We start from the raw sequence: 14,607 nt of genomic DNA on the forward strand, positions 1-14,607 counted from the left end.
AGGCACTGTCCCTGTGTCGTCCCCTGAGAAGCTTTTGTTGGTAGGTGGGGCCTGCAGTCAGACCAGCTGCCTGCCCCTAGCCCACTGCTGGGGTCACAGTCAGACGGGTGTGTGGTTATCTTCCCCTCTCCCTGGGGCAGGACTCACTCTGGAGTGGTGCTGACCCTCGTCTGGGCCACGTGCCCACTGCCAGGCTTTTGGCACCGCTTTGTTGGGATCTTGCCAAGAGAGATCGGAGGGGGTGGATCTGCTTCGCTGTGGCCTTTTGTCTATGCCGGGCTGCGGAGAGTCTATTCTGCCAGTTTTCGGGCTGCTTTCTGGGTTACTTATGTCGACGTGGGTGCTCTCTAGGCGGCCACGTGGCAAGAGGTGAGCCGAGGGTTGTCCTACTGCGCCATCTTCCCAGCAGCCTCTGCTCAAGATTGACAGTGTTTTTAATTGCAGTTTTTTTCTTTTACTGCCCATTTCCATATACAAGAGACTTATTTATGAAATTTATACTATTATAAAAATTCATTTATGCTTTATTGGTAATTATAAATATATAATTTATTATAAAATATAATTTTATAATTTATTTAAAAATTATATGTTTTTACACACTGTAAAATGAATTATGCCACCTTTTCTTTGGCAAGCAGAGTATTTTTTAAAATATAGCTTTAAATGAACTACCTTTGTGATATAGATGAAAGTATAGAATTTAATACTTTGATGCATTTTAGCATCACCAAGAAAACCTTCTAAACTATGCCTTAAGTAGATCCTATACTAATGTTATGCCCGAAAGAGTTAACTGGAGGGTCCTTTATAGGTCCTTGAGATTAAAATTTGGATCATAAAATTTAAGTTTGAAATGGGTTGAAATGATGAATGGGACTTAAATGATATGTGGACTTTGTTTTTTCTTATTTTTATAATTATTATAGCTTTTAAAATTAGTGAGTTTTGTGTTGTGTATTATCCAATTATATATCTTCTAAAACATTAAGTGCTATAAGAAATGGTGAACAATAGAACATCTACTTCTCATCATGAAGGTTGCAATTTGTTTCAGGTGATGTGACTATTATGCCTGTTATAAAATTGATTCAATATAAAATATATTATGTCTAATGAATCTAATCATGTTCTAAATTGCAGGTAGGGATTTCAAGTAATATAGTCAAAGAAGGCTGCTTTAGTGAAGAAAAAGTAGGCCATCAAAAAATGAAATAGGGTTTGTGGGAGAGCAGTTGAAATGAGTAAATTCATGACTTTGGTATAATCTGGGGACAGTCAGGCTAGCTTGGGAAAGAAAGAAGTGACCTGTCTCTGTTATTCCTGTCAGACACTGAGGCTCTGCTTTTTGAAGACCTAAGACTTTATATACTCACAGTGCATTTATTCTGTACTTTCAGTAAGAATATTTAATACAATTACATTTTTTCTTGTAAGCTTTATTTTAAAATTATACAAAACTTTCATGATTCTTTTATGGAACACACTCACATACACACACGTGCATACACACTATACACACTGGTTCCTTGGATTTCCATGACACACTAAAATGCTGATTTTAAAATTATTTTGTTATGATAACTCAAGTGATACATTGACAAATATTTTTGTTTGAGCATTTTTATTCCTTACCAGGAAATGAATTTATTTGCTTCCAGGGACTTTAATCTACATTTTGAAGGAAGTAATAATATACATAGTTTGGAAAAGGTTTTCTTACAAAAGATATTGTATCAATATGCATATTTATTATTAAAAACTCTGGCCAGTTTTACAGCTGTATCATTATTTTCACATATAAGATTTTTCAGTACATCGTACTGAAAAGCAGAGTGGCCAAGTGGTTAGGTACATATCTTTGGAGAAACCCATAACTTACTAACTATAAAACATGTTGAACTTAAGATGTCTATTATTGAAATGATTCAAGTAGTCAGTTGGATATATTCTTCTAGAGTTCAGAAGGAAAGTCTGGGCTGGGGATATAAATCTGTGAGTATTTTGCCAATAGATGACAGTTAGAATTATGAGCTTGGATCAGATCACTAGAGGAGTAAGTTTAGAATTAAGGACTGAACCTTGATCATTCTCACATTGAAAGGTTGGGAAGAGTAAAAGAAATACTGAGGAGGAATAGAAGGCAAAGAAGACTGAATGAAGAAGATACATCAAAGAGGAAGGAGATGTCAGCCCTCCTAAATATTGTTAACAAGTACACAAGAAGAATGACTAGTGATCATTAGATTTAATATTGGAAGATTATTGGTCACTTTGGCAAAAGCAATTTTGGTAGGATGTTATTGGCAAAAATTTGATTGGATTGAACTCAAGAGTGAGTGGGTGATAGTGAGTATATATAAATACTTGAAGGCAATACAATTCTCTTTATTAAAGCAAATGACAGCAGCAACAACAAAATACTGCAAAAATTACCCTAAAAGCAAATCTCCAAAATACTGCAGTTAAGTATCAGGAATGATATAAGGCTACTGTCTCAGCATTGGTGTCTGATATTGTCTTCTAGTTTTAGGAAAACAATAAAAAAGAAAGGAAATAATTAGAGAAATACTGGGGAAGAAGATATAACTTTATTTTTCTTATATGGCTATAATCCTGAAAACCTAAGAGGTTCTAGTGAAAATTAACCAAAATTAATGAGTTAATTAGGTGAGTGACTTCGATACAAGATAAGTATAAAAAATAATATCTTTTCTATATTCTAGTAATTAACACTCAAAAATCTACATGGAAAAAATTTTACTCATAGTGATTTAAAAAATTATAAAGCATATAGGAGTAATTTTAATTAAAAAATTATAGTATCTCTAATAAAGTTTAAAAAGACCAAAATACATCTAAAAAATGGAAAGAGAGACCATAATTTTGGAAGGGAAGACATCATAAAAATGACAGTTCTCCAAATATTTTTCTATAAAGTCAATGCACTCAATTTTTAATTGGGCATCTTTTTTTTCAAGTTCATGTTAAGAATAATTTTCTAATAATAGTCAATTAAGAGAAAGCACAGCTATCGTGTTTTTGCTTTACCAGTTAATGCTATGAAACTACTATAATGATTCAATTTGATATTACCATTGCTTCTAGGAATACAGGAGCATGTGGAAACTGCTCCCACTTTACGTGAAAGTGTAACTGGTAGTGAAATAAAGCAAGAAAATTTAGTATTTTCCTTTAAAATCTAAGGATAAAGGAGCTGTTCAAAACCAAGTCTTGAAGTACTAATGTTATAAAACAACTATCTATCTATATATAGTTGAAACATATGAAATATATAAATGAAGTATATGAAATCCATATATTATAAACTTTTATAGGATAAAGGATAACATTAACAGATCTCATACAAAGCTAATATATTTGAAAGAAAAGAACTTATAACATGTGAACTTCTGTAATAAATAAATAGCTCATAAATTAGAAAGAAAAGGCAAAAATTTCAATAAAATACAAGCAAAGGGAATAAAGAGGGATTTTACAAAAGAGCAAATCCAAACAGCCAACAAACATGAAAAGCTATTCAAATACAATAGCAGTCAGGGAAACATGTTAAAGAGAGAATAAGATATCAATTTATAGACAGTTCAGGAGAAATTAGAGTGTCATTGGTACAGATGTGAGGAAACAGTATTCTCATCAACTACTACAAGATGTGTGAATTGTTAGTGATTTTTTTTTTTAAGAGCAGTTTGTCGGCATTTATTGCAATTAATCATGTGAATATTTTTTGACCTGTCAGTCTCACTCCTGGGAATCTATAACTCAAAAATAAAAACTGTTAGAATTCATTCAGAAATATGAAAGGGTATGGATGGTAACCTTGTTTGTAGGAGCAAAAGTAGAACACATGAACACAAATATCAAAAATAAAAATAAAAAGATTTAATAATATCCACAACATTCACACTGTGGAATAAAATATTGCCATTAAAGAGAGAATGACTTGCAAATATGTCAACTAATTTGGAGAATTTTCATTAGATATTGTTGAACGAGGAAACAACTTTAGAAACATGTACACAATAAGGCCCCAATTTTATAAAACTGACAAAAACGTTGCTGTGTATGTGTGTGTTTGTTATTAAATAAACAGAGAAAAATTATGAAGATTGTTAAAACAGGTTTACAGAGAGGGCTATGGGTAAAGAATGGCTGTGTTGTTTTTTTTTGTTTTGGTTTGGTTTGGTTTGTTTTTTTTGTCTTGGAGGAAAAGAATGAGAGTCAGAAGTACAACAGTATGTGTAATGTGATCATATTAACCCAGTTCCGTAAAATTGTCTGGAGATGAATATATAAGAATTTTTTAAATAAAAAAAATATGCTGTACCAGTTTAACTAATGCAGTTTGAGAAAGCTCAGATAGTTTTAAAGTACATTTTGCTTCTAATCCTTTAAGAATTTTGTAACCCCACCTTTTTTTTCCTTCTGAATCTGCTTGATTATGAAGGAAAAAAGGTAATATTAAACGTGGTTTTGTGGAATTAATCATGTTGAATTGCTTTGATTTGAGAATATTATATTTTCTGACTATTTGTGAAATTCAGCATTGGGATTCCTTGGGCTGTCATTCCTTTGGCACTCTCTGAGCATAACAGGTTTCAGAATTCAGACTAACCAGAAGGCTGAAGCTGTTACTACTAAATTAGTATGTTGTAGGTCTTCTATTACAGACAAATGCTTGGGAATAAATAATTTAAATTATAAATAGTTTTATAAACAATTTTTTTTTGTTTTACTTTCATCTAGAATACCACTAAAACTTGGGACAGTCGACTAGTTCCAAAATTGTATTATCAGAAAACCTGGATTTTAATCTCCCTTTTACTACTAACCAGCTATGAATCTGATTCTAACTCTCCTTCTACTACTAACCAGCTATTTTTGGTCAATTTATTTTTCACATTTATTGGAAAGAATCACTAATATTTAAGCTACATAATTTTGCAGAGTTTGGGGGTTATGGAATCTTTCAAAAGGAAGGGAAGTCTTGTGTAAATAATTATTACTAGAATAGTCATCAAAATTAGTCACAAAAATAAAAATAGAAAATGCATTTTTATACAATAAAAGAGGGAAATTTATTTTCTTTTTTTTTTAAAGAGGGACATTTATTTTCAGGTGTCAATATTATACTAGCAAAGGTGATTTTTATATATTTTAGAGAAAAAGTATAATCTACATCAATATTTTATAATATATTTTATATAAAGCACAATTTCTGTGGGATATTAACTAGATATTTATGGCAGAGAAAACATGGTTTGTAATCAAATATGTTTATAGTAAACCCTAAGTAAATCCAGATTGAATAGGTGTCTTTTTTGTAGGAATTCTTTGAATTTTTCTTATGTTTATATTTTCTGTAACATTCTGAGAGGGAATAGAGAATATACTACTTCACAAAACTGTTTCATGACCAAGTCTTTTTCCTCCAAGAATTCCTAGGTTCTTTGAATGATATATGAGGGAATGTTAAGCAAGATGCCATATTTTCAAAGTGAAATTTAAAGTAAATACAAACAAACTGCCGCTATCAACAAAAACAAAATTAAGAAAAAAAGACTGAAATAGAGTCCCAGACTGCTTCCTTATTTAAGAATAATTATTTCTGCAAAGCTAAACATTTAAAATAATACCAGCTTCATTACCAAAAACATCAGCTGAATAGCTCTTAAACTTCCATACAAAGATAAGTTAAAAACAAATAGTAGTAGTGTAACATTTTTTTTCTAAATCTATGCTGTGAAAGAAAATATTTCATAAATAAATCTAGATATTTAAAATTCATTGACACTTTATACATTTTCTTTGATATCCAGAGGTGTTTAATTTCACAGATGTCATAATTTATACCTCATTCTAATCCAGGGTTTCACATAAAATTATAATAATGGAGAACTAATTATTATAAAGATAATTCAAGATTTAGAAAATAGAATTTTAAAAAAGGTACATTATGCTTATAATTTCAAAAATATTACTGCTGGGTGCTATGATTATTTTTTAAGGAAATTAAGATAATATATCCATATTTTAAGTGGAGTTGTGGGGAAAGTTAAGGCCAGACTGAGAAATTTGGCTAATTTTCTATACTCAGAAATATTATATGGAGTGCATATTTTTGGCTTGGAGGAAAAGGTACATACAAACACTTGGGACCATGATTTTTCCTTTAAAGCACTGCTTTAAAATCATTTTAGAAAAAAAATTCATAGATCAACCCAAAGTCTTTCTTCCTTATTTTGAAAAGTGCCTTTCAAAGATAATAAGGATCATAATATTGAAATATAAAAAGCAAGTGCATACATGCTGGTAAATTTACCTCTTGGAGGTGTAATCACCCTCTCATTTGGCATTTTCATTTCTCCCTTTCTGTCTTCAATTTTCAGTGTATCTTTATATCTTGTACTGTTCTAAAGGCACGGTGGGTGCTCAGAAAGTCATGAATAGCGGTAATAAGAAAACTAATAATATAGAACAGATTTTTCTATAGGTTAAGCTGTGAAAAGGAATATTGAGATTAATCAGAAATCAAATGTATCAGAATTATGAAGCTTTCAGTATGGAAAGAGAAGAAATAAAACAAAACTATAGTACTTGAGTTATCTCATTTAACGTCATTGTGTTGAGAGGTTCAAGACTGGAGAAAGCTTCTCAGAGGATGATGGTTGAAGCTGGCTTTTTTAATGTAGTCTGTACTTAAGTCAAGGCATGTCATTGGGTCCCTTTGTTAGTATACCAGGGACTGATGGAAAATCTTGACATATTTTTGCTACATTCTAAAGAGAAAAAAAATTATACCATTAAATATACACTGTAGCAGAACTGTGTTCACAGTGGCATTACAGATTAACATTTTCATTTCCAGGTTTGTAAGTATATTGAAAATAGATGTTTTATAAAGGCTTTATGGAGGCAAAGATTTTTTGTATGCACTTAACTATTAAATCAAATTTTCAAATATGTCAAATTATATACTCTGAAAGGTAAAGTAACTTACAAAGTATTCTCCTCATAGATAATTCCTTTTATTGCAGCCATTGGTTTAAATTTGGGAAATTCATGGGTTTTTTTTTGTTGTTGTTGTTTTAAAGATTTTCCCCTTTATTTATTTATTTATTTGTGAGAGAGAGAGAGAGAGCACAAGCATGGGGAATGGCAGGCAGAGGGAGAAGCAGGCTCCCTGTCAAGCAAGGAGCCAGATGTGGGACTTGATCCCAGGACTCTGGGATCACGACCTGAGCTGAAAGCAGACGCTTAACCGACAGAGCCACCCAGGCGTCCCAGATCAAGGGTTTTGAATGCCTTATAAATTTAGGTATTTTGTCCTATCATATCTAAAATGCCGTGCAACAATGTAACTTTAGATGTCTCTGATTTTACAGAGTAAATATTATCATGTTGTGTACACTGTGGGACACTCAGTAAATCCATGAAAAAATAATAGAAGAAAGAAAACAAAGAATAAGGCAAACAACACCAAAAATGATTGCGTCAATAAAATCTGAATAGTCCTATAAAAATGTAGGAGACAGTAAGATAGCTTTGAATATGGGATTTAAAATCAATTCAACAATGGAAACTAAATATACAGGAATTAGGACTATCTCTATTTTTATTTCAAATAATAAAATGGATTGTGTAGCAAATCTGTAGGAAGTCATATTTCCATTATAATTTATTCTGGTAAAAAATTCATAGTTGTCAACGTACTCAAGGTCTACTTTTTTAAATATATAAAACCATTCTTAGTCTCTTCTTTATTATTCAAATAGGTTGCTATGGAATCATAGATTTCTGACACTTTATTGTCAAAACACATCTTTTGATACTATAAGGAAAATATATATTTTCAGCAAAAAATAGCTTTAAGGTAAAATTATAATTTTCTAGTAGAAATTATTTAAAACATATTATTTAAACTTTAGTTTGTTTTTTAGAATGAAATGACAACATTATAATGTTTGACTCTAAAATGCAAAATTCTTGATATGCAAATGTATATAATATTATGATAGATAACATTACCCAGACATACACACACACAGTTTCTTCTTCTGTACTTAATTACAGAAAAGTTAAGTATACTACTTTAATTAAACATTTATGGCAACTTAAAATAGTTATAAGCAAATGACATTGGTCTTATGTGAATGAAATAAACCATTCTGTTCAACAAATAAAAATAGTTAAGAAAAATGTTCCATGAGATAAAAACTATAACAAATCAAAGAACTGGATAAATAGAAGGTGTATTTGATCTAGTTAAGGACTTCCAAATAGCTAATAGTCATTAAAAAATTTGAACATTATGCTTGACTCAAATGAATAATCTATAATTATAGCTGATGACTTCAAAACCCATCTCTCAAAAATTGATAGAACAACTAGACACAAAATTAGCAAGGCTAAAGAAGAACTCAAAAAACCAATTAGCCATTAGGATTTAATGAGCAGTTACAGAACACTCCACTCCAAGACATCAGAATACATTTTTTTTCAATTTCCCACAAAACTTATACCAAGGTAAATCATATCATAGGACATAAAAGACACCTAAAGAGTTGAACTTATTGTGTACACTGACCACATGGAATCAAACTAGAAATCAATCATTTAAAGATAAGAAGATCATCTCTTAATATTTGGAATCTAAACAACACACTTGTAGAGAATCTTTGGGTCAGAGAGGAAAGTAAAAAAAAAAAAATACATGGAGCTGAAAGAAAATCAAAATATAACGTACCAAAATTTGTGGGGGCACAGTTAAAGCAGAGTTAGAGGGAAACACATAGTACCAAATGCTTACATTACAACAAGAGGAAAAGTATCAAGTCAGTCCTATAAGCTCCTGGCTTAAGAGACTAGAAAGCAAAGAGGAAAATAAAATCAAAGCAGTCAGGAAGAAGGAAATAATACAGGTAAAAGCAGAAATCAATGGAATTGAAAACAGAGAAAATAAATGAAGCAAAAAGCTAATTTTCTGAAAGATCAATAACATTGATAAAACTGACAAAAGAGAGAAGACACAAATGATCGGTAACAGGTAAGAAACAGGGGTTACCACTACAGAAGGCAGAGGGTAAAAAAAAATAAGAAAATACTATGAATAACCCTACAATCATAAATTTGATAAAGTAGAAGAAATGGACCAATTCCTCAACAAACTCAAACTACCGTAACTCAAGCAAGAAAGATAAATAATTTGAATAGTCTGATAGCAAGTAAGTATCTCCAGGTCCAGGTGGTTCCACTGAGGAATTCTACCAAATGCTTAAAGAATTAAAACCAATTTTGCACAATCTTTTCCAGAAAGTAAAAGGAAAAGGGACACTTTCTAAATCATTTTATAAGGCCAGAATTTTCTCTGATTCCAAATTGAGACCAAGACGGTATAAAAAATATAGATTGATATTCCTCATGAATACATGTGCAAAATTCTTAACAAAATATTAGCAAATGAAACTCAGCAATATATGCAAATGATTATATACTATGATCAAGTAGACTTTATTCCAAGAATGCAAATGTGGCTCGGTATGCAAAAGTCCATCAATATAATTGTGTGACAAAAATCAACATCAATTTATGATTTAAAAATAAAAAAAAAACTTAGAAAAATAGGAATAAGGAAGAACTTCTCCAGGTTGGTTTTTAAAAATCTCCGAAAGCCTACAGCTAACATTATACTTAATGGGAAAAGATTGAATGCTTTCTCTCTAATAAACAGGCAAAGAAGTCTTCCACTACTTTTATTTAATAAGTGTTGGAAGTTTTATAAGGCAAAAAAAACAAAAAAGGAAACAGGAAAGTATGCAGTTTGGAAAGGTAGAATAAAACTGTCTTAATTTGTCAATGATACAAATTCTAGGTTGAAAATCCTAAGGAATCTACAAAAACACTCCTAGGACTAATAAGTGAATTCAGCAAGTTTGGGAGATACAAGTTAAATATACAAAAATCAACTGTTCTTCTTTATGGTAGCAGTGAACCCTGACAATAAAAATATCATTTACAATCACTCAAATATATGGAATATTTAGGTGTACATCTAAGCAAGTTTATTCAGGACTTGTATGCTAAAAACTGCAAAATGCTAATGAAAGAAATATAAGATTTGGATGAATGGAGAGACTTATTGTATCCATGGATTGGAAGACAACATGATAAAGATGTCAGTTCTCACCAAACAGATCTAGATACTTAATGCAATTCCACTCAAAATCCCAGCAAGTTTTTTTTTTATATAGACGTAGTTAAGAAATACAAAGGAATTAGAATAGCAAAATTGTTTTAGAAAGAAAAAATAAAGTTAAAGGACTTGGTCTATTAAATTTCAAGACATTATATAGCTACAGTAATCCAGACTGTGGTTTTGACAGAGGAATAGACACATAGATCATGGGAACAGAATAAAGAACCCAGAACTAGAACCACATAAATATTCCCAAAGGACATTTTCCCAAAGCTGCAAAAGCAATTCAATGAATCACTCTGTGCAGTTGGCTAAGATAAAAAATAATGACAACACCAAACCCCCATGACCAAGATGTGGAGACCCTGTGTCAGTCAGACATTATTACTGGTGAGAATGTAAAATTGTACAGCCACCCTGGAAAACAGTTTTGTAGTTTCTTTAAAAAACTGAACATGTAACTACCACATGGCCTACCTGTTGCACTCTTGAACATTTATCCTAGGGAAATTAAAGCTTATGCTCACATAAAAACTTGTTTGTAAATTATAGCAGCTTTATTCATAAAGCTGGAAAACAACTCAGATGTCCTTAGATAAGTGAGTGGTGCATACATACCACAGAATACTACTTATGAATAAAAAGGAATGAACTACTGATACACATCACAATGTAGATGAATCTCCTGAGAATCATGCTCAGTGAAAAGAAACTAATTCCAAAAGCTTACATTCTGACTGTTCCTATTTATATAACACTATTGAAATGACCAAAATCATTTAAATGAACATTTCTATAGTTTTACAGTGGTTACCAGGTGATAATGAAGGTGTGGGTAAGAGTGAAGTGAGTGAGGCATGGTAAGAGATTTTTGTGGTGATGGAAATATTGTCTATCTTGACTGTATCATTGCCATTATCCTAAAATATAAATGAATGAATAAACTAATGAATGATTTAAAAAATGAATAAAGCAATACTAGGATAAGTGGGCAACAAAAAATAAAATTAGAACCCTACTTCAATCTTTGAAAAAAAATTCATTATGAATAGATCCAAGATTCATACATTTTAAAGGTATATATGATCTAGATTAAGAAAATATAGGCCAAATTTTTAATAATCACACAATTAAAATAGGCTTTCCAACTAATACATGATATAAAATCCATAGGGTAATAACTCTTATCAAAAATAATACACAAAGTTGAAATTAGAAACTGATGAACTGAAAAGAAAACATATTCAATGTAAAATGAAAGGTAAATTCCTTACTTTAAAAAAAACTCATTCAAAATACCTTTTATTATAAAAAAAAGTTGCAGAAAAAATACGCAGATCCAAGGAACAATGAGATTTTATTCAGAATGAAGTGGCCTTTTAATATCCTCTGGGAATATAAACAGGTGCAGTGCTTCTGGAGAAAAATTTATACTGTCCATCAAATTTCAAAATGTATATATCTATCAACCTCAGTAGTATGAATTTAACTAGAGTATGTACCCACAGAAATTCACTGATTTATAACAAGTAATTTGCTGCATCACAGTTTGTAACATCAACATTACAAATAATTGAGAACTAGTTTAATTAAGCACAATACATTCATAAAAAACATGATGCCATTTTATTTAACAATGATAACTGTTATGTGTAAATAAACAAACAAAAACAAAAAAACATGTAGTATGGCAAAGTGCAGGAAAATATGTATCCTAAACTTCCCTTTGTATCATTCTTTTAAAAAGGAACATATACGTGGGCACATATATATAATTATATGCATTTTTTACATTAAAAATTACACGAAAATGATGTTTGGAGTGTTTGGGACAATGGAAGACTTTCATCTATTTAAAATACTTGATTATTCTAATCTTAACATGTACAACATTTATTTATTTAATTTACTTATTCTGAAAAAAAGCCACAGACATATGCAAAATAGAATAATAAACTGTCCTGCAACCTATCACTCAGGTTAAAAAATCAAAAATTTGTCCATTTTCTCCCATCTGAGCCTCTGGCCACACCTGACACTTGCCCCTCACCCCGACACTCCCCCCCCAAGTACAATTATATTGATTGCATATATATTGATGGTAATAGAACATATTTTAGTTTTCTTCTTTTTATTTTTAATGTATTTTAAAAATAGAGTTAAATCTAGGAGGAGCCTGGCTGGTTCAGTAGGTACAGCATCTGACTCTTGATTTTGGGGTCCTGAGTTCAAGCCCCACGTTGGGTGTAGAGATTACTTAAAATGGGTATATGTAATAAATAATATAAATATATATATTTATAAATATATATGTACTGTATAGAACCAGATTATCAGTGACATGAATGATCAATTATAAGGGAACAATAATGAATGCAAGGGATCGATAGGGAAAACCCTGCAGTGCTCTCTCTGAAGGATGATGAACATAGAGGCTACGTCATTGGCCTGCATTTCTTTCTAATCCTATAATAATCCTTTTTATTCCTCCATTCTTTCAACAAATCCCATTATTATCTCATCAAGTAGTTAAGGAAAAAAAAACCTAAAATATTTTTCAACTTGTTATATTTTATATTTCTATAGAAATTGTGTTAAGAAAGTCACGGAACTAGAAATTTCCACAGGAAAAATAATATGTTTTATTAAGCTTCCCACTTTTAAACAACAAAAGTCATGCTTATGTAAGGCTTAGTTTTCTCAGTCTAGATCAAGAGCTTATTGCTTTTTAAAGAAATAAAACAAACAAAAACAAAACAAAACAGGAAGCATAGAGAAAGGCAGGATATTCTGTGTTGTGAATGCCCTAAATTTCAAATTCGTGTGTTGAACTATTCAGAGAATTCTCTAGGCTTTCTGCCATCATAGGGCAAAGGTTAAATTGGATATAAATATAGATACAAGTAGAGATACAGATACAGATAAACATACTGTATAAATTTTCTAGGGCTGCCATAACAAAACAACTAAATTCTAAGCCCCATATGATAGTGACATGGATATTTATGCTATTGCCAGTGCTTATTCCTTAATAAATCCTGGTTGAATAAATGAATCAATAGCTGACCCACTAAGAGTAACTTAGTGAAGTTATTTTTCTATAATGTGTGGCTTATTTACTAACTTCATTTAGAGATTTAAGATAAATATTTAGGAGCTACTTTCTATCTAAACTAAATAATATCTTAGAGTCTTATGGTGCTTTAATCATTCTAGTTTTCATTGGAATCCATACTTGTACATGTAAATCCTATTTTCGTTTTCTCAAATGGAAAGCCGATACACAACCAAAAAAAGGCATAAAGGCTATTGTTGATTTACAAAGCCGCATGTTTTTAAGTTGCTGGTTTGTAAAAATAATAATAAAGCAAATCTCAGAAGCAGACATTACAAATAAACCACAATCCAAAGTAAGCATTGTATTAAAATATTTATTGGACAATTGTTATATATAAGTATAGCTAAACAAAATTCTATAGCAACTACTGTAACATTTTCCTTAATGAAGTATTCGGTTATAGATGTATTGTAACTCTAAATCAATAATCTTATAAATTAAATATAGAATGACAGTATTAAATTAATAGCACTATGTTGAACATAGATACATGAATCTCCCAACTTGGTAGAGTGGCTTTCCATGTTTTCATTATGTTATATATTAAACATATTAAGTGTTTGTATGCATGTATATAAAACTGATTCTCAATTTTCTGAGTTTACTAGGCCCACGTTGTAGTGGAGAGCATTTCCTCTCCTTCTATGAATGCTTTCTGGCCAATGGAATCATGACAGCACTTGAACTTGACAAAGTCCATGCGTTGGCCCTATGAAAGAAGGATGAAGCAGACCTGTCAAAATGCCATAAACAAAATCCCACATCAGAGATAAGCTTGCAATTAATTACACTTCAGTAAGTCAGAAAAACAGGGGAAGTTAGGCTGATTTTGAAAAAAGCCATTCTTTCTTTGTAAAAAGTAAACAATCTTTCAAATGGGATTTGGAAACAATTGTTTTATATAAAACTATGTCATAAGCACCACCTGTCACCAAAGCTCACTCATGAAATTATGTTTCATCTTTACCGTGTTGATTAACTAAAGCAATAACACCCACACTTCACACAAATAAAACTGTAAAGTGATGTTTAAGTACTTAGTTTCAAGTCTGTCTCTAAAATGTTTTGTATACCATAAAGAAATTTTCAGAAACTTATGCTTGCTATCTTATCTAAGGAAATTTATTTAAATATCCATGTGCAGTAATGAAATATGCATGTTCAAGTCAATAAAAAAGCACTTTTGCTTCAGCAAATGGGTTTGGACCACCTAGAACTGAAACTGTTCTCTTATAAATCTACTTCATTTATGCAAAAGTAATTATATAATTTA

Source organism: Callorhinus ursinus, unplaced genomic scaffold, assembly GCF_003265705.2.
Source record: "Callorhinus ursinus isolate GAN/ISIS: 27379988/994484 unplaced genomic scaffold, GSC_fseal_2.0 scaffold3, whole genome shotgun sequence".
Taxonomy (NCBI): Eukaryota; Metazoa; Chordata; class Mammalia; order Carnivora; family Otariidae; genus Callorhinus; species Callorhinus ursinus.